This window comes from Balaenoptera ricei, unplaced genomic scaffold (assembly GCF_028023285.1).
Source record: "Balaenoptera ricei isolate mBalRic1 unplaced genomic scaffold, mBalRic1.hap2 scaffold_149, whole genome shotgun sequence".
Classification (NCBI taxonomy): Eukaryota; Metazoa; Chordata; class Mammalia; order Artiodactyla; family Balaenopteridae; genus Balaenoptera; species Balaenoptera ricei.
This window is the reverse complement of record NW_026777452.1, coordinates 237269-259445: the sequence shown is the minus strand read 5'-3', so window position 1 is coordinate 259445 and position 22177 is coordinate 237269. Positions and strand designations below refer to the sequence as shown.

The following is a 22177-nucleotide window of genomic DNA, read 5'->3' as shown; positions in this document are numbered from 1 at the left end:
CAGCCAACCCTCTCCGGCACGGCCCAGCCCGCCCACCAAGGCAGGCGACAGGAGGCCTCGGGCACCCGGGATTGGCGGACTCGTGGGAGACCTCGCAGCTCAGGTCAGGCGGGACCCTCCAGGCCCATAGGAGCTTGGCCCTCTGCCCCAGATCCCGCTTGACGCCCACAAGGACGTGGCCCCGGGGGCTTAAGGGCCCGTGGCCCACGGTCCTTTGGGCATTCGCCACCCTGTCTGCCCACACAGTTCTAGGTGAAGCCCGGCCGCGGCCAGGCTGGCCCTCCTGCCCGACGGCAGTTGGCCTGAAGCCACTGGGAGGCACCATTGAGTCGGCAAGACCCCTTAGACCCAGCAAGGCCACCCTTGCCCCTCCGCCAAATGCTGAGCAAAGTTCCCTGCACCCGGCGACCGGCCGGCCCGGAGAACCATTCCCGGCCCACGACCCCACTCCCGCCCCCGGCCGTGGTGAAAGAGTGGAGTGTGGGCTTTTTCCGGAGGGAGCTGTGGAGAGACACACGGGCAGACGGGTGGCTGCGGCGTGGAGGGGCGCTGGTGTGGTCGGCCAGGTGCAGGTCGAGGGCCTCGCGGGCCTCACGATCTTCACCCGGGCCTGCGGCGGTGTCTGGGTCCGGGCCAGCCACCCCGGCAGCGGCTGGCGTGCGGTTGCCTTCCAGGGCCGCCTTCTGGGGGCATGTCCAGCCAGACCGGCGGGGATGGCCCCCTCCGGCGCACGCTGTGTCGGGAGAGGCCTGAGTAGATGAGGCCTGCAGCAGTGCCCGGCGGGGGCAGAGGAAGCCTTGAGTACCGGCCACTACAAGAAAAGGGCAATCGGGGGGCAAAAAATACTACAGCACCTAGTATTCCCAGGTGGTCTCCCATCCAGGTAGTAAACAGACCCGACCCTGCTTAGCTTCGGAAATCAGACGAGATGGGGTGCGTATAGGGTGGTATGGCCATAGAAGGCAGCGGGGCCCACGGGGTGCCTCTTGAGGCTCAGCTTACCTGGTGCTGGCAAATTACCGCCAGTCCGGCGACCAGCCCTCTGCAGCACGGCCCTGCGGCCCGCCCAGGCAGGCGATAGCAGGCTTCGGGGTCCGGGTGTGGTGGAGTCTTGGACGCTCTAGCAGCTCAGTTCTGGCGGGAACATCCAGGCACATAGGCGCATGGCGAACCGCCCCAGATCCCGCTCGACGCTCACAAAGACGTGGCTCTGAAGGCTTAAGGGTCCGTGGTCCACGGTCCCTTGGGCATTCCCCACCCTGTCCACCCACGCAGTGCTAGGTGCAGTCCAGCCGCGGCCGGGCTGGCCCTCCTGCCTGAAGGCAGTTAGCCCAAAGCCACTGGGAGCCACCATTGATGCGGCACGGCCCCTTGGACCCAGCAAGGCCACCCTTGCCCACACGCCACCCGCTGAGCACAGTTCCCAGCGCATGGTGGCCGGCTGGCCCGGAGAACCGGACCGGCCCAGGACCCCGCTCCCGCCCCCGGCCATGGCGAAACAGCGGAGGGTGGGCTTTTTCCGGAGGGAGCTGTGGAGAGACACAGAGGCAGACAGGTGGCTGCGGCGCAGATGGGCGCTGGTTGGGTTGGCCACGGGCAGGTCGAGGGCCTCGCGGGCCTCACGATCTTCACCCGGGCCTGCAGCGGAGTCTGGGTCCGGGCCAGCCACCCCGGGAGAGGCTGGGGTGCGGCTGCCTTCCAGGGCCGCCTTCTGGCGGCATGTCCACCCAGACCGGCTGGGTGGGCCCCCTCTGGCGCACGCTGTGTTGCGAGAGGCCTGAGTAGATGAGGCCTGCAGCAGTGCCCGGCGGGAGCAGCGGAAGCCTTGAGCACCGGCGATGACAAGAAAAGGCAGATCGGGGGGCAAAAAATACTACAGCACCTAGTATTCCCAGGTGGTCTCCCATCCAGGTAGTAAACAGACCCGACCCTGCTTAGCTTCCGAGGTCAGACGAGATGGGGTGCGTTTAGGGTGGTATGGCCGTAGAAGGCAGCGGGGGCCACGGGGTGACTCTTGAGGCTCAGCTTAGCTGGTGCTGGCGAATTACCACCAGTCCGGCGACCAGCCCTCTGCTGCACGGCCCTGCTGCCTGCCCAGGCAGGCGACAGGAGGCCTCGGGGACCCGGAGGTGGCAGAGTCTTGGGCGACCTTGCAGCCCTGTTCGGGCGGGAACCTCCGGACCCGTAGGCGCTTGACGCTCCACCTCAGATCCCGCTCGACGCTCACAAGGACGTGGCCTCAGAGGCTTAAGGGCCAGTGGCCTGCTGTCCCTTGGGCATTACACAACCTGTCCACCCTCGCAGTTCTAGGAGCAGCCCAGCCATGGCCGGGCCGGCCTTCCTGCTCGACGGCAGTTGGCCCAAAGCCACTGGGATCCACCGTTGGGCTGCCACGGCCTCTTAGCCCCAGCAAACTACCCTTTCAGCCACGCCACCCGCCAAGCACAGTTCCGATGCCTGGAGGTCAGCCGACCTGGAGAACCAGTCACGGCCCACGACCCCGCTCCTGCCTCCAGCCGTAGCGAAACGGCAGAGGGTGGGCTTTTTCCGGAGGGAGCTGTATAGAGACACACGGGCAATTAGGTGGCTGCGGCGTGGATGCGCGCTGGTGGGGACGGCCAGTTGTAGGTCGAGGGCTTCGCGTGCCTCACGGCCTTCACCTGGGCGTGCGGCGCAGTCTGGCTGCGGGCCAGCCACCACGGGAGCGGCTGGTTTATGGCTATCTTCCAGGGCCGCCTTCTGGCCGCATTTCCATCCAGACCTGCGGGGAGCGCCCCCTCCAGAGCACGCTGTGTTGGGAGGGCCCTGAGGAGGTGAGGCCTGCAGAGGCGGAGGCGGCATCAGCCGTGGGCGCCTAAAGGAGAATTTATAGTGGGAGGCAAAAAAGCCTACAGCACCTGGTATTCCCATGTGGTCTCCCATCCAAGTACTAAGCAGGCCCGACCCTGCTTAGCTTCCAGGATCAGACGATATCGGGCGCGTTCAGGGTGGTATGGCGGTAGAAGGCTGCGGGGGCCACGGGGTGCCTCTTGAGGCTTAGCTTCCCTGGTGCTGGGGCTTGCCGACAGCCCGGCAGCCAACCCTCTCCGGCACGGCCCAGCCCGCCCACCAAGGCAGGCGACAGGAGGCCTCGGGCACCCGGGATTGGCGGACTCGTGGGAGACCTCGCAGCTCAGGTCAGGCGGGACCCTCCAGGCCCATAGGAGCTTGGCCCTCTGCCCCAGATCCCGCTTGACGCCCACAAGGACGTGGCCCCGGGGGCTTAAGGGCCCGTGGCCCACGGTCCTTTGGGCATTCGCCACCCTGTCTGCCCACACAGTTCTAGGTGAAGCCCGGCCGCGGCCAGGCTGGCCCTCCTGCCCGACGGCAGTTGGCCTGAAGCCACTGGGAGGCACCATTGAGTCGGCAAGACCCCTTAGACCCAGCAAGGCCACCCTTGCCCCTCCGCCAAATGCTGAGCAAAGTTCCCTGCACCCGGTGACCGGCCGGCCCGGAGAACCATTCCCGGCCCACGACCCCACTCCCGCCCCCGGCCGTGGTGAAAGAGTGGAGCGTGGGCTTTTTCCGGAGGGAGCTGTGGAGAGACACACGGGCAGACGGGTGGCTGCGGCGTGGAGGGGCGCTGGTGTGGTCGGCCAGGTGCAGGTCGAGGGCCTCGCGGGCCTCACGATCTTCACCCGGGCCTGCGGCGGTGTCTGGGTCCGGGCCAGCCACCCCGGCAGCGGCTGGCGTGCGGTTGCCTTCCAGGGCCGCCTTCTGGGGGCATGTCCAGCCAGACCGGCGGGGATGGCCCCCTCCGGCGCACGCTGTGTCGGGAGAGGCCTGAGTAGATGAGGCCTGCAGCAGTGCCCGGCGGGGGCAGAGGAAGCCTTGAGTACCGGCCACTACAAGAAAAGGGCAATCGGGGGGCAAAAAATACTACAGCACCTAGTATTCCCAGGTGGTCTCCCATCCAGGTAGTAAACAGACCCGACCCTGCTTAGCTTCGGAAATCAGACGAGATGGGGTGCGTATAGGGTGGTATGGCCATAGAAGGCAGCGGGGCCCACGGGGTGCCTCTTGAGGCTCAGCTTACCTGGTGCTGGCAAATTACCGCCAGTCCGGCGACCAGCCCTCTGCAGCACGGCCCTGCGGCCCGCCCAGGCAGGCGATAGCAGGCTTCGGGGGCCGGGTGTGGTGGAGTCTTGGACGCTCTAGCAGCTCAGTTCTGGCGGGAACATCCAGGCACATAGGCGCATGGCGAACCGCCCCAGATCCCGCTCGACGCTCACAAAGACGTGGCTCTGAAGGCTTAAGGGTCCGTGGTCCACGGTCCCTTGGGCATTCCCCACCCTGTCCACCCACGCAGTGCTAGGTGCAGTCCAGCCGCGGCCGGGCTGGCCCTCCTGCCTGAAGGCAGTTAGCCCAAAGCCACTGGGAGCCACCATTGATGCGGCACGGCCCCTTGGACCCAGCAAGGCCACCCTTGCCCACACGCCACCCGCTGAGCACAGTTCCCAGCGCATGGTGGCCGGCTGGCCCGGAGAACCGGACCGGCCCAGGACCCCGCTCCCGCCCCCGGCCATGGCGAAACAGCGGAGGGTGGGCTTTTTCCGGAGGGAGCTGTGGAGAGACACAGAGGCAGACAGGTGGCTGCGGCGCAGATGGGCGCTGGTTGGGTTGGCCACGGGCAGGTCGAGGGCCTCGCGGGCCTCACGATCTTCACCCGGGCCTGCAGCGGAGTCTGGGTCCGGGCCAGCCACCCCGGGAGAGGCTGGGGTGCGGCTGCCTTCCAGGGCCGCCTTCTGGCGGCATGTCCACCCAGACCGGCTGGGTGGGCCCCCTCTGGCGCACGCTGTGTTGCGAGAGGCCTGAGTAGATGAGGCCTGCAGCAGTGCCCGGCGGGAGCAGCGGAAGCCTTGAGCACCGGCGATGACAAGAAAAGGCAGATCGGGGGGCAAAAAATACTACAGCACCTAGTATTCCCAGGTGGTCTCCCATCCAGGTAGTAAACAGACCCGACCCTGCTTAGCTTCCGAGGTCAGACGAGATGGGGTGCGTTTAGGGTGGTATGGCCGTAGAAGGCAGCGGGGGCCACGGGGTGACTCTTGAGGCTCAGCTTAGCTGGTGCTGGCGAATTACCACCAGTCCGGCGACCAGCCCTCTGCTGCACGGCCCTGCTGCCTGCCCAGGCAGGCGACAGGAGGCCTCGGGGACCCGGAGGTGGCAGAGTCTTGGGCGACCTTGCAGCCCTGTTCGGGCGGGAACCTCCGGACCCGTAGGCGCTTGACGCTCCACCTCAGATCCCGCTCGACGCTCACAAGGACGTGGCCTCAGAGGCTTAAGGGCCAGTGGCCTGCTGTCCCTTGGGCATTACACAACCTGTCCACCCTCGCAGTTCTAGGAGCAGCCCAGCCATGGCCGGGCCGGCCTTCCTGCTCGACGGCAGTTGGCCCAAAGCCACTGGGATCCACCGTTGGGCTGCCACGGCCTCTTAGCCCCAGCAAACTACCCTTTCAGCCACGCCACCCGCCAAGCACAGTTCCGATGCCTGGAGGTCAGCCGACCTGGAGAACCAGTCACGGCCCACGACCCCGCTCCTGCCTCCAGCCGTAGCGAAACGGCAGAGGGTGGGCTTTTTCCGGAGGGAGCTGTATAGAGACACACGGGCAATTAGGTGGCTGCGGCGTGGATGCGCGCTGGTGGGGACGGCCAGTTGTAGGTCGAGGGCTTCGCGTGCCTCACGGCCTTCACCTGGGCGTGCGGCGCAGTCTGGCTGCGGGCCAGCCACCACGGGAGCGGCTGGTTTATGGCTATCTTCCAGGGCCGCCTTCTGGCCGCATTTCCATCCAGACCTGCGGGGAGCGCCCCCTCCAGAGCACGCTGTGTTGGGAGGGCCCTGAGGAGGTGAGGCCTGCAGAGGCGGAGGCGGCATCAGCCGTGGGCGCCTAAAGGAGAATTTATAGTGGGAGGCAAAAAAGCCTACAGCACCTGGTATTCCCATGTGGTCTCCCATCCAAGTACTAAGCAGGCCCGACCCTGCTTAGCTTCCAGGATCAGACGATATCGGGCGCGTTCAGGGTGGTATGGCGGTAGAAGGCTGCGGGGGCCACGGGGTGCCTCTTGAGGCTTAGCTTCCCTGGTGCTGGGGCTTGCCGACAGCCCGGCAGCCAACCCTCTCCGGCACGGCCCAGCCCGCCCACCAAGGCAGGCGACAGGAGGCCTCGGGCACCCGGGATTGGCGGACTCGTGGGAGACCTCGCAGCTCAGGTCAGGCGGGACCCTCCAGGCCCATAGGAGCTTGGCCCTCTGCCCCAGATCCCGCTTGACGCCCACAAGGACGTGGCCCCGGGGGCTTAAGGGCCCGTGGCCCACGGTCCTTTGGGCATTCGCCACCCTGTCTGCCCACACAGTTCTAGGTGAAGCCCGGCCGCGGCCAGGCTGGCCCTCCTGCCCGACGGCAGTTGGCCTGAAGCCACTGGGAGGCACCATTGAGTCGGCAAGACCCCTTAGACCCAGCAAGGCCACCCTTGCCCCTCCGCCAAATGCTGAGCAAAGTTCCCTGCACCCGGCGACCGGCCGGCCCGGAGAACCATTCCCGGCCCACGACCCCACTCCCGCCCCCGGCCGTGGTGAAAGAGTGGAGTGTGGGCTTTTTCCGGAGGGAGCTGTGGAGAGACACACGGGCAGACGGGTGGCTGCGGCGTGGAGGGGCGCTGGTGTGGTCGGCCAGGTGCAGGTCGAGGGCCTCGCGGGCCTCACGATCTTCACCCGGGCCTGCGGCGGTGTCTGGGTCCGGGCCAGCCACCCCGGCAGCGGCTGGCGTGCGGTTGCCTTCCAGGGCCGCCTTCTGGGGGCATGTCCAGCCAGACCGGCGGGGATGGCCCCCTCCGGCGCACGCTGTGTCGGGAGAGGCCTGAGTAGATGAGGCCTGCAGCAGTGCCCGGCGGGGGCAGAGGAAGCCTTGAGTACCGGCCACTACAAGAAAAGGGCAATCGGGGGGCAAAAAATACTACAGCACCTAGTATTCCCAGGTGGTCTCCCATCCAGGTAGTAAACAGACCCGACCCTGCTTAGCTTCGGAAATCAGACGAGATGGGGTGCGTATAGGGTGGTATGGCCATAGAAGGCAGCGGGGCCCACGGGGTGCCTCTTGAGGCTCAGCTTACCTGGTGCTGGCAAATTACCGCCAGTCCGGCGACCAGCCCTCTGCAGCACGGCCCTGCGGCCCGCCCAGGCAGGCGATAGCAGGCTTCGGGGTCCGGGTGTGGTGGAGTCTTGGACGCTCTAGCAGCTCAGTTCTGGCGGGAACATCCAGGCACATAGGCGCATGGCGAACCGCCCCAGATCCCGCTCGACGCTCACAAAGACGTGGCTCTGAAGGCTTAAGGGTCCGTGGTCCACGGTCCCTTGGGCATTCCCCACCCTGTCCACCCACGCAGTGCTAGGTGCAGTCCAGCCGCGGCCGGGCTGGCCCTCCTGCCTGAAGGCAGTTAGCCCAAAGCCACTGGGAGCCACCATTGATGCGGCACGGCCCCTTGGACCCAGCAAGGCCACCCTTGCCCACACGCCACCCGCTGAGCACAGTTCCCAGCGCATGGTGGCCGGCTGGCCCGGAGAACCGGACCGGCCCAGGACCCCGCTCCCGCCCCCGGCCATGGCGAAACAGCGGAGGGTGGGCTTTTTCCGGAGGGAGCTGTGGAGAGACACAGAGGCAGACAGGTGGCTGCGGCGCAGATGGGCGCTGGTTGGGTTGGCCACGGGCAGGTCGAGGGCCTCGCGGGCCTCACGATCTTCACCCGGGCCTGCAGCGGAGTCTGGGTCCGGGCCAGCCACCCCGGGAGAGGCTGGGGTGCGGCTGCCTTCCAGGGCCGCCTTCTGGCGGCATGTCCACCCAGACCGGCTGGGTGGGCCCCCTCTGGCGCACGCTGTGTTGCGAGAGGCCTGAGTAGATGAGGCCTGCAGCAGTGCCCGGCGGGAGCAGCGGAAGCCTTGAGCACCGGCGATGACAAGAAAAGGCAGATCGGGGGGCAAAAAATACTACAGCACCTAGTATTCCCAGGTGGTCTCCCATCCAGGTAGTAAACAGACCCGACCCTGCTTAGCTTCCGAGGTCAGACGAGATGGGGTGCGTTTAGGGTGGTATGGCCGTAGAAGGCAGCGGGGGCCACGGGGTGACTCTTGAGGCTCAGCTTAGCTGGTGCTGGCGAATTACCACCAGTCCGGCGACCAGCCCTCTGCTGCACGGCCCTGCTGCCTGCCCAGGCAGGCGACAGGAGGCCTCGGGGACCCGGAGGTGGCAGAGTCTTGGGCGACCTTGCAGCCCTGTTCGGGCGGGAACCTCCGGACCCGTAGGCGCTTGACGCTCCACCTCAGATCCCGCTCGACGCTCACAAGGACGTGGCCTCAGAGGCTTAAGGGCCAGTGGCCTGCTGTCCCTTGGGCATTACACAACCTGTCCACCCTCGCAGTTCTAGGAGCAGCCCAGCCATGGCCGGGCCGGCCTTCCTGCTCGACGGCAGTTGGCCCAAAGCCACTGGGATCCACCGTTGGGCTGCCACGGCCTCTTAGCCCCAGCAAACTACCCTTTCAGCCACGCCACCCGCCAAGCACAGTTCCGATGCCTGGAGGTCAGCCGACCTGGAGAACCAGTCACGGCCCACGACCCCGCTCCTGCCTCCAGCCGTAGCGAAACGGCAGAGGGTGGGCTTTTTCCGGAGGGAGCTGTATAGAGACACACGGGCAATTAGGTGGCTGCGGCGTGGATGCGCGCTGGTGGGGACGGCCAGTTGTAGGTCGAGGGCTTCGCGTGCCTCACGGCCTTCACCTGGGCGTGCGGCGCAGTCTGGCTGCGGGCCAGCCACCACGGGAGCGGCTGGTTTATGGCTATCTTCCAGGGCCGCCTTCTGGCCGCATTTCCATCCAGACCTGCGGGGAGCGCCCCCTCCAGAGCACGCTGTGTTGGGAGGGCCCTGAGGAGGTGAGGCCTGCAGAGGCGGAGGCGGCATCAGCCGTGGGCGCCTAAAGGAGAATTTATAGTGGGAGGCAAAAAAGCCTACAGCACCTGGTATTCCCATGTGGTCTCCCATCCAAGTACTAAGCAGGCCCGACCCTGCTTAGCTTCCAGGATCAGACGATATCGGGCGCGTTCAGGGTGGTATGGCGGTAGAAGGCTGCGGGGGCCACGGGGTGCCTCTTGAGGCTTAGCTTCCCTGGTGCTGGGGCTTGCCGACAGCCCGGCAGCCAACCCTCTCCGGCACGGCCCAGCCCGCCCACCAAGGCAGGCGACAGGAGGCCTCGGGCACCCGGGATTGGCGGACTCGTGGGAGACCTCGCAGCTCAGGTCAGGCGGGACCCTCCAGGCCCATAGGAGCTTGGCCCTCTGCCCCAGATCCCGCTTGACGCCCACAAGGACGTGGCCCCGGGGGCTTAAGGGCCCGTGGCCCACGGTCCTTTGGGCATTCGCCACCCTGTCTGCCCACACAGTTCTAGGTGAAGCCCGGCCGCGGCCAGGCTGGCCCTCCTGCCCGACGGCAGTTGGCCTGAAGCCACTGGGAGGCACCATTGAGTCGGCAAGACCCCTTAGACCCAGCAAGGCCACCCTTGCCCCTCCGCCAAATGCTGAGCAAAGTTCCCTGCACCCGGCGACCGGCCGGCCCGGAGAACCATTCCCGGCCCACGACCCCACTCCCGCCCCCGGCCGTGGTGAAAGAGTGGAGTGTGGGCTTTTTCCGGAGGGAGCTGTGGAGAGACACACGGGCAGACGGGTGGCTGCGGCGTGGAGGGGCGCTGGTGTGGTCGGCCAGGTGCAGGTCGAGGGCCTCGCGGGCCTCACGATCTTCACCCGGGCCTGCGGCGGTGTCTGGGTCCGGGCCAGCCACCCCGGCAGCGGCTGGCGTGCGGTTGCCTTCCAGGGCCGCCTTCTGGGGGCATGTCCAGCCAGACCGGCGGGGATGGCCCCCTCCGGCGCACGCTGTGTCGGGAGAGGCCTGAGTAGATGAGGCCTGCAGCAGTGCCCGGCGGGGGCAGAGGAAGCCTTGAGTACCGGCCACTACAAGAAAAGGGCAATCGGGGGGCAAAAAATACTACAGCACCTAGTATTCCCAGGTGGTCTCCCATCCAGGTAGTAAACAGACCCGACCCTGCTTAGCTTCGGAAATCAGACGAGATGGGGTGCGTATAGGGTGGTATGGCCATAGAAGGCAGCGGGGCCCACGGGGTGCCTCTTGAGGCTCAGCTTACCTGGTGCTGGCAAATTACCGCCAGTCCGGCGACCAGCCCTCTGCAGCACGGCCCTGCGGCCCGCCCAGGCAGGCGATAGCAGGCTTCGGGGTCCGGGTGTGGTGGAGTCTTGGACGCTCTAGCAGCTCAGTTCTGGCGGGAACATCCAGGCACATAGGCGCATGGCGAACCGCCCCAGATCCCGCTCGACGCTCACAAAGACGTGGCTCTGAAGGCTTAAGGGTCCGTGGTCCACGGTCCCTTGGGCATTCCCCACCCTGTCCACCCACGCAGTGCTAGGTGCAGTCCAGCCGCGGCCGGGCTGGCCCTCCTGCCTGAAGGCAGTTAGCCCAAAGCCACTGGGAGCCACCATTGATGCGGCACGGCCCCTTGGACCCAGCAAGGCCACCCTTGCCCACACGCCACCCGCTGAGCACAGTTCCCAGCGCATGGTGGCCGGCTGGCCCGGAGAACCGGACCGGCCCAGGACCCCGCTCCCGCCCCCGGCCATGGCGAAACAGCGGAGGGTGGGCTTTTTCCGGAGGGAGCTGTGGAGAGACACAGAGGCAGACAGGTGGCTGCGGCGCAGATGGGCGCTGGTTGGGTTGGCCACGGGCAGGTCGAGGGCCTCGCGGGCCTCACGATCTTCACCCGGGCCTGCAGCGGAGTCTGGGTCCGGGCCAGCCACCCCGGGAGAGGCTGGGGTGCGGCTGCCTTCCAGGGCCGCCTTCTGGCGGCATGTCCACCCAGACCGGCTGGGTGGGCCCCCTCTGGCGCACGCTGTGTTGCGAGAGGCCTGAGTAGATGAGGCCTGCAGCAGTGCCCGGCGGGAGCAGCGGAAGCCTTGAGCACCGGCGATGACAAGAAAAGGCAGATCGGGGGGCAAAAAATACTACAGCACCTAGTATTCCCAGGTGGTCTCCCATCCAGGTAGTAAACAGACCCGACCCTGCTTAGCTTCCGAGGTCAGACGAGATGGGGTGCGTTTAGGGTGGTATGGCCGTAGAAGGCAGCGGGGGCCACGGGGTGACTCTTGAGGCTCAGCTTAGCTGGTGCTGGCGAATTACCACCAGTCCGGCGACCAGCCCTCTGCTGCACGGCCCTGCTGCCTGCCCAGGCAGGCGACAGGAGGCCTCGGGGACCCGGAGGTGGCAGAGTCTTGGGCGACCTTGCAGCCCTGTTCGGGCGGGAACCTCCGGACCCGTAGGCGCTTGACGCTCCACCTCAGATCCCGCTCGACGCTCACAAGGACGTGGCCTCAGAGGCTTAAGGGCCAGTGGCCTGCTGTCCCTTGGGCATTACACAACCTGTCCACCCTCGCAGTTCTAGGAGCAGCCCAGCCATGGCCGGGCCGGCCTTCCTGCTCGACGGCAGTTGGCCCAAAGCCACTGGGATCCACCGTTGGGCTGCCACGGCCTCTTAGCCCCAGCAAACTACCCTTTCAGCCACGCCACCCGCCAAGCACAGTTCCGATGCCTGGAGGTCAGCCGACCTGGAGAACCAGTCACGGCCCACGACCCCGCTCCTGCCTCCAGCCGTAGCGAAACGGCAGAGGGTGGGCTTTTTCCGGAGGGAGCTGTATAGAGACACACGGGCAATTAGGTGGCTGCGGCGTGGATGCGCGCTGGTGGGGACGGCCAGTTGTAGGTCGAGGGCTTCGCGTGCCTCACGGCCTTCACCTGGGCGTGCGGCGCAGTCTGGCTGCGGGCCAGCCACCACGGGAGCGGCTGGTTTATGGCTATCTTCCAGGGCCGCCTTCTGGCCGCATTTCCATCCAGACCTGCGGGGAGCGCCCCCTCCAGAGCACGCTGTGTTGGGAGGGCCCTGAGGAGGTGAGGCCTGCAGAGGCGGAGGCGGCATCAGCCGTGGGCGCCTAAAGGAGAATTTATAGTGGGAGGCAAAAAAGCCTACAGCACCTGGTATTCCCATGTGGTCTCCCATCCAAGTACTAAGCAGGCCCGACCCTGCTTAGCTTCCAGGATCAGATGATATCGGGCGCGTTCAGGGTGGTATGGCGGTAGAAGGCTGCGGGGGCCACGGGGTGCCTCTTGAGGCTTAGCTTCCCTGGTGCTGGGGCTTGCCGACAGCCCGGCAGCCAACCCTCTCCGGCACGGCCCAGCCCGCCCACCAAGGCAGGCGACAGGAGGCCTCGGGCACCCGGGATTGGCGGACTCGTGGGAGACCTCGCAGCTCAGGTCAGGCGGGACCCTCCAGGCCCATAGGAGCTTGGCCCTCTGCCCCAGATCCCGCTTGACGCCCACAAGGACGTGGCCCCGGGGGCTTAAGGGCCCGTGGCCCACGGTCCTTTGGGCATTCGCCACCCTGTCTGCCCACACAGTTCTAGGTGAAGCCCGGCCGCGGCCAGGCTGGCCCTCCTGCCCGACGGCAGTTGGCCTGAAGCCACTGGGAGGCACCATTGAGTCGGCAAGACCCCTTAGACCCAGCAAGGCCACCCTTGCCCCTCCGCCAAATGCTGAGCAAAGTTCCCTGCACCCGGTGACCGGCCGGCCCGGAGAACCATTCCCGGCCCACGACCCCACTCCCGCCCCCGGCCGTGGTGAAAGAGTGGAGCGTGGGCTTTTTCCGGAGGGAGCTGTGGAGAGACACACGGGCAGACGGGTGGCTGCGGCGTGGAGGGGCGCTGGTGTGGTCGGCCAGGTGCAGGTCGAGGGCCTCGCGGGCCTCACGATCTTCACCCGGGCCTGCGGCGGTGTCTGGGTCCGGGCCAGCCACCCCGGCAGCGGCTGGCGTGCGGTTGCCTTCCAGGGCCGCCTTCTGGGGGCATGTCCAGCCAGACCGGCGGGGATGGCCCCCTCCGGCGCACGCTGTGTCGGGAGAGGCCTGAGTAGATGAGGCCTGCAGCAGTGCCCGGCGGGGGCAGAGGAAGCCTTGAGTACCGGCCACTACAAGAAAAGGGCAATCGGGGGGCAAAAAATACTACAGCACCTAGTATTCCCAGGTGGTCTCCCATCCAGGTAGTAAACAGACCCGACCCTGCTTAGCTTCGGAAATCAGACGAGATGGGGTGCGTATAGGGTGGTATGGCCATAGAAGGCAGCGGGGCCCACGGGGTGCCTCTTGAGGCTCAGCTTACCTGGTGCTGGCAAATTACCGCCAGTCCGGCGACCAGCCCTCTGCAGCACGGCCCTGCGGCCCGCCCAGGCAGGCGATAGCAGGCTTCGGGGGCCGGGTGTGGTGGAGTCTTGGACGCTCTAGCAGCTCAGTTCTGGCGGGAACATCCAGGCACATAGGCGCATGGCGAACCGCCCCAGATCCCGCTCGACGCTCACAAAGACGTGGCTCTGAAGGCTTAAGGGTCCGTGGTCCACGGTCCCTTGGGCATTCCCCACCCTGTCCACCCACGCAGTGCTAGGTGCAGTCCAGCCGCGGCCGGGCTGGCCCTCCTGCCTGAAGGCAGTTAGCCCAAAGCCACTGGGAGCCACCATTGATGCGGCACGGCCCCTTGGACCCAGCAAGGCCACCCTTGCCCACACGCCACCCGCTGAGCACAGTTCCCAGCGCATGGTGGCCGGCTGGCCCGGAGAACCGGACCGGCCCAGGACCCCGCTCCCGCCCCCGGCCATGGCGAAACAGCGGAGGGTGGGCTTTTTCCGGAGGGAGCTGTGGAGAGACACAGAGGCAGACAGGTGGCTGCGGCGCAGATGGGCGCTGGTTGGGTTGGCCACGGGCAGGTCGAGGGCCTCGCGGGCCTCACGATCTTCACCCGGGCCTGCAGCGGAGTCTGGGTCCGGGCCAGCCACCCCGGGAGAGGCTGGGGTGCGGCTGCCTTCCAGGGCCGCCTTCTGGCGGCATGTCCACCCAGACCGGCTGGGTGGGCCCCCTCTGGCGCACGCTGTGTTGCGAGAGGCCTGAGTAGATGAGGCCTGCAGCAGTGCCCGGCGGGAGCAGCGGAAGCCTTGAGCACCGGCGATGACAAGAAAAGGCAGATCGGGGGGCAAAAAATACTACAGCACCTAGTATTCCCAGGTGGTCTCCCATCCAGGTAGTAAACAGACCCGACCCTGCTTAGCTTCCGAGGTCAGACGAGATGGGGTGCGTTTAGGGTGGTATGGCCGTAGAAGGCAGCGGGGGCCACGGGGTGACTCTTGAGGCTCAGCTTAGCTGGTGCTGGCGAATTACCACCAGTCCGGCGACCAGCCCTCTGCTGCACGGCCCTGCTGCCTGCCCAGGCAGGCGACAGGAGGCCTCGGGGACCCGGAGGTGGCAGAGTCTTGGGCGACCTTGCAGCCCTGTTCGGGCGGGAACCTCCGGACCCGTAGGCGCTTGACGCTCCACCTCAGATCCCGCTCGACGCTCACAAGGACGTGGCCTCAGAGGCTTAAGGGCCAGTGGCCTGCTGTCCCTTGGGCATTACACAACCTGTCCACCCTCGCAGTTCTAGGAGCAGCCCAGCCATGGCCGGGCCGGCCTTCCTGCTCGACGGCAGTTGGCCCAAAGCCACTGGGATCCACCGTTGGGCTGCCACGGCCTCTTAGCCCCTGCAAACTACCCTTTCAGCCACGCCACCCGCCAAGCACAGTTCCGATGCCTGGAGGTCAGCCGACCTGGAGAACCAGTCACGGCCCACGACCCCGCTCCTGCCTCCAGCCGTAGCGAAACGGCAGAGGGTGGGCTTTTTCCGGAGGGAGCTGTATAGAGACACACGGGCAATTAGGTGGCTGCGGCGTGGATGCGCGCTGGTGGGGACGGCCAGTTGTAGGTGGAGGGCTTCGCGTGCCTCACGGCCTTCACCTGGGCGTGCGGCGCAGTCTGGCTGCGGGCCAGCCACCACGGGAGCGGCTGGTTTATGGCTATCTTCCAGGGCCGCCTTCTGGCCGCATTTCCATCCAGACCTGCGGGGAGCGCCCCCTCCAGAGCACGCTGTGTTGGGAGGGCCCTGAGGAGGTGAGGCCTGCAGAGGCGGAGGCGGCATCAGCCGTGGGCGCCTAAAGGAGAATTTATAGTGGGAGGCAAAAAAGCCTACAGCACCTGGTATTCCCATGTGGTCTCCCATCCAAGTACTAAGCAGGCCCGACCCTGCTTAGCTTCCAGGATCAGACGATATCGGGCGCGTTCAGGGTGGTATGGCGGTAGAAGGCTGCGGGGGCCACGGGGTGCCTCTTGAGGCTTAGCTTCCCTGGTGCTGGGGCTTGCCGACAGCCCGGCAGCCAACCCTCTCCGGCACGGCCCAGCCCGCCCACCAAGGCAGGCAACAGGAGGCCTCGGGCACCCGGGATTGGCGGACTCGTGGGAGACCTCGCAGCTCAGGTCAGGCGGGACCCTCCAGGCCCATAGGAGCTTGGCCCTCTGCCCCAGATCCCGCTTGACGCCCACAAGGACGTGGCCCCGGGGGCTTAAGGGCCCGTGGCCCACGGTCCTTTGGGCATTCGCCACCCTGTCTGCCCACACAGTTCTAGGTGAAGCCCGGCCGCGGCCAGGCTGGCCCTCCTGCCCGACGGCAGTTGGCCTGAAGCCACTGGGAGGCACCATTGAGTCGGCAAGACCCCTTAGACCCAGCAAGGCCACCCTTGCCCCTCCGCCAAATGCTGAGCAAAGTTCCCTGCACCCGGTGACCGGCCGGCCCGGAGAACCATTCCCGGCCCACGACCCCACTCCCGCCCCCGGCCGTGGTGAAAGAGTGGAGTGTGGGCTTTTTCCGGAGGGAGCTGTGGAGAGACACACGGGCAGACGGGTGGCTGCGGCGTGGAGGGGCGCTGGTGTGGTCGGCCAGGTGCAGGTCGAGGGCCTCGTGGGCCTCACGATCTTCACCCGGGCCTGCGGCGGTGTCTGGGTCCGGGCCAGCCACCCCGGCAGCGGCTGGCGTGCGGTTGCCTTCCAGGGCCGCCTTCTGGGGGCATGTCCAGCCAGACCGGCGGGGATGGCCCCCTCCGGCGCACGCTGTGTCGGGAGAGGCCTGAGTAGATGAGGCCTGCAGCAGTGCCCGGCGGGGGCAGAGGAAGCCTTGAGTACCGGCCACTACAAGAAAAGGGCAATCGGGGGGCAAAAAATACTACAGCACCTAGTATTCCCAGGTGGTCTCCCATCCAGGTAGTAAACAGACCCGACCCTGCTTAGCTTCGGAAATCAGACGAGATGGGGTGCGTATAGGGTGGTATGGCCATAGAAGGCAGCGGGGCCCACGGGGTGCCTCTTGAGGCTCAGCTTACCTGGTGCTGGCAAATTACCGCCAGTCCGGCGACCAGCCCTCTGCAGCACGGCCCTGCGGCCCGCCCAGGCAGGCGATAGCAGGCTTCGGGGTCCGGGTGTGGTGGAGTCTTGGACGCTCTAGCAGCTCAGTTCTGGCGGGAACATCCAGGCACATAGGCGCATGGCGAACCGCCCCAGATCCCGCTCGACGCTCACAAAGACGTGGCTCTGAAGGCTTAAGGGTCCGTGGTCCACGGTCCCTTGGGCATTCCCCACCCTGTCCACCCACGCAGTGCTAGGTGCAGTCCAGCCGCGGCCGGGCTGGCCCTCCTGCCTGAAGGCAGTTAGCCCAAAGCCACTGGGAGCCACCATTGATGCGGCACGGCCCCTTGGACCCAGCAAGGCCACCCTTGCCCACACGCCACCCGCTGAGCACAGTTCCCAGCGCATGGTGGCCGGCTGGCCCGGAGAACCGGACCGGCCCAGGACCCCGCTCCCGCCCCCGGCCATGGCGAAACAGCGGAGGGTGGGCTTTTTCCGGAGGGAGCTGTGGAGAGACACAGAGGCAGACAGGTGGCTGCGGCGCAGATGGGCGCTGGTTGGGTTGGCCACGGGCAGGTCGAGGGCCTCGCGGGCCTCACGATCTTCACCCGGGCCTGCAGCGGAGTCTGGGTCCGGGCCAGCCACCCCGGGAGAGGCTGGGGTGCGGCTGCCTTCCAGGGCCGCCTTCTGGCGGCATGTCCACCCAGACCGGCTGGGTGGGCCCCCTCTGGCGCACGCTGTGTTGCGAGAGGCCTGAGTAGATGAGGCCTGCAGCAGTGCCCGGCGGGAGCAGCGGAAGCCTTGAGCACCGGCGATGACAAGAAAAGGCAGATCGGGGGGCAAAAAATACTACAGCACCTAGTATTCCCAGGTGGTCTCCCATCCAGGTAGTAAACAGACCCGACCCTGCTTAGCTTCCGAGGTCAGACGAGATGGGGTGCGTTTAGGGTGGTATGGCCGTAGAAGGCAGCGGGGGCCACGGGGTGACTCTTGAGGCTCAGCTTAGCTGGTGCTGGCGAATTACCACCAGTCCGGCGACCAGCCCTCTGCTGCACGGCCCTGCTGCCTGCCCAGGCAGGCGACAGGAGGCCTCGGGGACCCGGAGGTGGCAGAGTCTTGGGCGACCTTGCAGCCCTGTTCGGGCGGGAACCTCCGGACCCGTAGGCGCTTGACGCTCCACCTCAGATCCCGCTCGACGCTCACAAGGACGTGGCCTCAGAGGCTTAAGGGCCAGTGGCCTGCTGTCCCTTGGGCATTACACAACCTGTCCACCCTCGCAGTTCTAGGAGCAGCCCAGCCATGGCCGGGCCGGCCTTCCTGCTCGACGGCAGTTGGCCCAAAGCCACTGGGATCCACCGTTGGGCTGCCACGGCCTCTTAGCCCCAGCAAACTACCCTTTCAGCCACGCCACCCGCCAAGCACAGTTCCGATGCCTGGAGGTCAGCCGACCTGGAGAACCAGTCACGGCCCACGACCCCGCTCCTGCCTCCAGCCGTAGCGAAACGGCAGAGGGTGGGCTTTTTCCGGAGGGAGCTGTATAGAGACACACGGGCAATTAGGTGGCTGCGGCGTGGATGCGCGCTGGTGGGGACGGCCAGTTGTAGGTCGAGGGCTTCGCGTGCCTCACGGCCTTCACCTGGGCGTGCGGCGCAGTCTGGCTGCGGGCCAGCCACCACGGGAGCGGCTGGTTTATGGCTATCTTCCAGGGCCGCCTTCTGGCCGCATTTCCATCCAGACCTGCGGGGAGCGCCCCCTCCAGAGCACGCTGTGTTGGGAGGGCCCTGAGGAGGTGAGGCCTGCAGAGGCGGAGGCGGCATCAGCCGTGGGCGCCTAAAGGAGAATTTATAGTGGGAGGCAAAAAAGCCTACAGCACCTGGTATTCCCATGTGGTCTCCCATCCAAGTACTAAGCAGGCCCGACCCTGCTTAGCTTCCAGGATCAGACGATATCGGGCGCGTTCAGGGTGGTATGGCGGTAGAAGGCTGCGGGGGCCACGGGGTGCCTCTTGAGGCTTAGCTTCCCTGGTGCTGGGGCTTGCCGACAGCCCGGCAGCCAACCCTCTCCGGCACGGCCCAGCCCGCCCACCAAGGCAGGCGACAGGAGGCCTCGGGCACCCGGGATTGGCGGACTCGTGGGAGACCTCGCAGCTCAGGTCAGGCGGGACCCTCCAGGCCCATAGGAGCTTGGCCCTCTGCCCCAGATCCCGCTTGACGCCCACAAGGACGTGGCCCCGGGGGCTTAAGGGCCCGTGGCCCACGGTCCTTTGGGCATTCGCCACCCTGTCTGCCCACACAGTTCTAGGTGAAGCCCGGCCGCGGCCAGGCTGGCCCTCCTGCCCGACGGCAGTTGGCCTGAAGCCACTGGGAGGCACCATTGAGTCGGCAAGACCCCTTAGACCCAGCAAGGCCACCCTTGCCCCTCCGCCAAATGCTGAGCAAAGTTCCCTGCACCCGGTGACCGGCCGGCCCGGAGAACCATTCCCGGCCCACGACCCCACTCCCGCCCCCGGCCGTGGTGAAAGAGTGGAGTGTGGGCTTTTTCCGGAGGGAGCTGTGGAGAGACACACGGGCAGACGGGTGGCTGCGGCGTGGAGGGGCGCTGGTGTGGTCGGCCAGGTGCAGGTCGAGGGCCTCGTGGGCCTCACGATCTTCACCCGGGCCTGCGGCGGTGTCTGGGTCCGGGCCAGCCACCCCGGCAGCGGCTGGCGTGCGGTTGCCTTCCAGGGCCGCCTTCTGGGGGCATGTCCAGCCAGACCGGCGGGGATGGCCCCCTCCGGCGCACGCTGTGTCGGGAGAGGCCTGAGTAGATGAGGCCTGCAGCAGTGCCCGGCGGGGGCAGAGGAAGCCTTGAGTACCGGCCACTACAAGAAAAGGGCAATCGGGGGGCAAAAAATACTACAGCACCTAGTATTCCCAGGTGGTCTCCCATCCAGGTAGTAAACAGACCCGACCCTGCTTAGCTTCGGAAATCAGACGAGATGGGGTGCGTATAGGGTGGTATGGCCATAGAAGGCAGCGGGGCCCACGGGGTGCCTCTTGAGGCTCAGCTTACCTGGTGCTGGCAAATTACCGCCAGTCCGGCGACCAGCCCTCTGCAGCACGGCCCTGCGGCCCGCCCAGGCAGGCGATAGCAGGCTTCGGGGTCCGGGTGTGGTGGAGTCTTGGACGCTCTAGCAGCTCAGTTCTGGCGGGAACATCCAGGCACATAGGCGCATGGCGAACCGCCCCAGATCCCGCTCGACGCTCACAAAGACGTGGCTCTGAAGGCTTAAGGGTCCGTGGTCCACGGTCCCTTGGGCATTCCCCACCCTGTCCACCCACGCAGTGCTAGGTGCAGTCCAGCCGCGGCCGGGCTGGCCCTCCTGCCTGAAGGCAGTTAGCCCAAAGCCACTGGGAGCCACCATTGATGCGGCACGGCCCCTTGGACCCAGCAAGGCCACCCTTGCCCACACGCCACCCGCTGAGCACAGTTCCCAGCGCATGGTGGCCGGCTGGCCCGGAGAACCGGACCGGCCCAGGACCCCGCTCCCGCCCCCGGCCATGGCGAAACAGCGGAGGGTGGGCTTTTTCCGGAGGGAGCTGTGGAGAGACACAGAGGCAGACAGGTGGCTGCGGCGCAGATGGGCGCTGGTTGGGTTGGCCACGGGCAGGTCGAGGGCCTCGCGGGCCTCACGATCTTCACCCGGGCCTGCAGCGGAGTCTGGGTCCGGGCCAGCCACCCCGGGAGAGGCTGGGGTGCGGCTGCCTTCCAGGGCCGCCTTCTGGCGGCATGTCCACCCAGACCGGCTGGGTGGGCCCCCTCTGGCGCACGCTGTGTTGCGAGAGGCCTGAGTAGATGAGGCCTGCAGCAGTGCCCGGCGGGAGCAGCGGAAGCCTTGAGCACCGGCGATGACAAGAAAAGGCAGATCGGGGGGCAAAAAATACTACAGCACCTAGTATTCCCAGGTGGTCTCCCATCCAGGTAGTAAACAGACCCGACCCTGCTTAGCTTCCGAGGTCAGACGAGATGGGGTGCGTTTAGGGTGGTATGGCCGTAGAAGGCAGCGGGGGCCACGGGGTGACTCTTGAGGCTCAGCTTAGCTGGTGCTGGCGAATTACCACCAGTCCGGCGACCAGCCCTCTGCTGCACGGCCCTGCTGCCTGCCCAGGCAGGCGACAGGAGGCCTCGGGGACCCGGAGGTGGCAGAGTCTTGGGCGACCTTGCAGCCCTGTTCGGGCGGGAACCTCCGGACCCGTAGGCGCTTGACGCTCCACCTCAGATCCCGCTCGACGCTCACAAGGACGTGGCCTCAGAGGCTTAAGGGCCAGTGGCCTGCTGTCCCTTGGGCATTACACAACCTGTCCACCCTCGCAGTTCTAGGAGCAGCCCAGCCATGGCCGGGCCGGCCTTCCTGCTCGACGGCAGTTGGCCCAAAGCCACTGGGATCCACCGTTGGGCTGCCACGGCCTCTTAGCCCCAGCAAACTACCCTTTCAGCCACGCCACCCGCCAAGCACAGTTCCGATGCCTGGAGGTCAGCCGACCTGGAGAACCAGTCACGGCCCACGACCCCGCTCCTGCCTCCAGCCGTAGCGAAACGGCAGAGGGTGGGCTTTTTCCGGAGGGAGCTGTATAGAGACACACGGGCAATTAGGTGGCTGCGGCGTGGATGCGCGCTGGTGGGGACGGCCAGTTGTAGGTCGAGGGCTTCGCGTGCCTCACGGCCTTCACCTGGGCGTGCGGCGCAGTCTGGCTGCGGGCCAGCCACCACGGGAGCGGCTGGTTTATGGCTATCTTCCAGGGCCGCCTTCTGGCCGCATTTCCATCCAGACCTGCGGGGAGCGCCCCCTCCAGAGCACGCTGTGTTGGGAGGGCCCTGAGGAGGTGAGGCCTGCAGAGGCGGAGGCGGCATCAGCCGTGGGCGCCTAAAGGAGAATTTATAGTGGGAGGCAAAAAAGCCTACAGCACCTGGTATTCCCATGTGGTCTCCCATCCAAGTACTAAGCAGGCCCGACCCTGCTTAGCTTCCAGGATCAGACGATATCGGGCGCGTTCAGGGTGGTATGGCGGTAGAAGGCTGCGGGGGCCACGGGGTGCCTCTTGAGGCTTAGCTTCCCTGGTGCTGGGGCTTGCCGACAGCCCGGCAGCCAACCCTCTCCGGCACGGCCCAGCCCGCCCACCAAGGCAGGCGACAGGAGGCCTCGGGCACCCGGGATTGGCGGACTCGTGGGAGACCTCGCAGCTCAGGTCAGGCGGGACCCTCCAGGCCCATAGGAGCTTGGCCCTCTGCCCCAGATCCCGCTTGACGCCCACAAGGACGTGGCCCCGGGGGCTTAAGGGCCCGTGGCCCACGGTCCTTTGGGCATTCGCCACCCTGTCTGCCCACACAGTTCTAGGTGAAGCCCGGCCGCGGCCAGGCTGGCCCTCCTGCCCGACGGCAGTTGGCCTGAAGCCACTGGGAGGCACCATTGAGTCGGCAAGACCCCTTAGACCCAGCAAGGCCACCCTTGCCCCTCCGCCAAATGCTGAGCAAAGTTCCCTGCACCCGGTGACCGGCCGGCCCGGAGAACCATTCCCGGCCCACGACCCCACTCCCGCCCCCGGCCGTGGTGAAAGAGTGGAGTGTGGGCTTTTTCCGGAGGGAGCTGTGGAGAGACACACGGGCAGACGGGTGGCTGCGGCGTGGAGGGGCGCTGGTGTGGTCGGCCAGGTGCAGGTCGAGGGCCTCGCGGGCCTCACGATCTTCACCCGGGCCTGCGGCGGTGTCTGGGTCCGGGCCAGCCACCCCGGCAGCGGCTGGCGTGCGGTTG

General features: G+C 66.7%; 21 pseudogenes; all 21 read right to left on the bottom strand.

Annotated features, from left to right (window-relative positions):
• Window positions 1–842: 842 nt before the first annotated feature.
• On the bottom strand, window positions 843–961 carry LOC132358656 (5S ribosomal RNA; annotated as a pseudogene).
• A 909-nt stretch (window positions 962–1870) lies between these two features.
• On the bottom strand, window positions 1871–1989 carry LOC132358261 (5S ribosomal RNA; annotated as a pseudogene).
• Window positions 1990–2885: 896 nt separating this feature from the next.
• On the bottom strand, window positions 2886–3004 carry LOC132358444 (5S ribosomal RNA; annotated as a pseudogene).
• Window positions 3005–3915: 911 nt separating this feature from the next.
• Window positions 3916–4034, bottom strand: LOC132358655 (5S ribosomal RNA; annotated as a pseudogene).
• A 909-nt stretch (window positions 4035–4943) lies between these two features.
• Window positions 4944–5062, bottom strand: LOC132358260 (5S ribosomal RNA; annotated as a pseudogene).
• Window positions 5063–5958: 896 nt separating this feature from the next.
• Window positions 5959–6077, bottom strand: LOC132358442 (5S ribosomal RNA; annotated as a pseudogene).
• Window positions 6078–6988: 911 nt separating this feature from the next.
• Window positions 6989–7107, bottom strand: LOC132358654 (5S ribosomal RNA; annotated as a pseudogene).
• Window positions 7108–8016: 909 nt separating this feature from the next.
• LOC132358259 (5S ribosomal RNA) lies at window positions 8017–8135 on the bottom strand (annotated as a pseudogene).
• An 896-nt stretch (window positions 8136–9031) lies between these two features.
• On the bottom strand, window positions 9032–9150 carry LOC132358441 (5S ribosomal RNA; annotated as a pseudogene).
• Window positions 9151–10061: 911 nt separating this feature from the next.
• LOC132358652 (5S ribosomal RNA) lies at window positions 10062–10180 on the bottom strand (annotated as a pseudogene).
• A 909-nt stretch (window positions 10181–11089) lies between these two features.
• On the bottom strand, window positions 11090–11208 carry LOC132358258 (5S ribosomal RNA; annotated as a pseudogene).
• Window positions 11209–12104: 896 nt separating this feature from the next.
• On the bottom strand, window positions 12105–12223 carry LOC132358360 (5S ribosomal RNA; annotated as a pseudogene).
• Window positions 12224–13134: 911 nt separating this feature from the next.
• Window positions 13135–13253, bottom strand: LOC132358651 (5S ribosomal RNA; annotated as a pseudogene).
• Window positions 13254–14162: 909 nt separating this feature from the next.
• Window positions 14163–14281, bottom strand: LOC132358257 (5S ribosomal RNA; annotated as a pseudogene).
• Window positions 14282–15177: 896 nt separating this feature from the next.
• On the bottom strand, window positions 15178–15296 carry LOC132358440 (5S ribosomal RNA; annotated as a pseudogene).
• A 911-nt stretch (window positions 15297–16207) lies between these two features.
• Window positions 16208–16326, bottom strand: LOC132358649 (5S ribosomal RNA; annotated as a pseudogene).
• A 909-nt stretch (window positions 16327–17235) lies between these two features.
• LOC132358256 (5S ribosomal RNA) lies at window positions 17236–17354 on the bottom strand (annotated as a pseudogene).
• Window positions 17355–18250: 896 nt separating this feature from the next.
• On the bottom strand, window positions 18251–18369 carry LOC132358439 (5S ribosomal RNA; annotated as a pseudogene).
• A 911-nt stretch (window positions 18370–19280) lies between these two features.
• Window positions 19281–19399, bottom strand: LOC132358648 (5S ribosomal RNA; annotated as a pseudogene).
• A 909-nt stretch (window positions 19400–20308) lies between these two features.
• On the bottom strand, window positions 20309–20427 carry LOC132358255 (5S ribosomal RNA; annotated as a pseudogene).
• An 896-nt stretch (window positions 20428–21323) lies between these two features.
• Window positions 21324–21442, bottom strand: LOC132358438 (5S ribosomal RNA; annotated as a pseudogene).
• Between the last annotated feature and the right edge of the window lie 735 nt (window positions 21443–22177).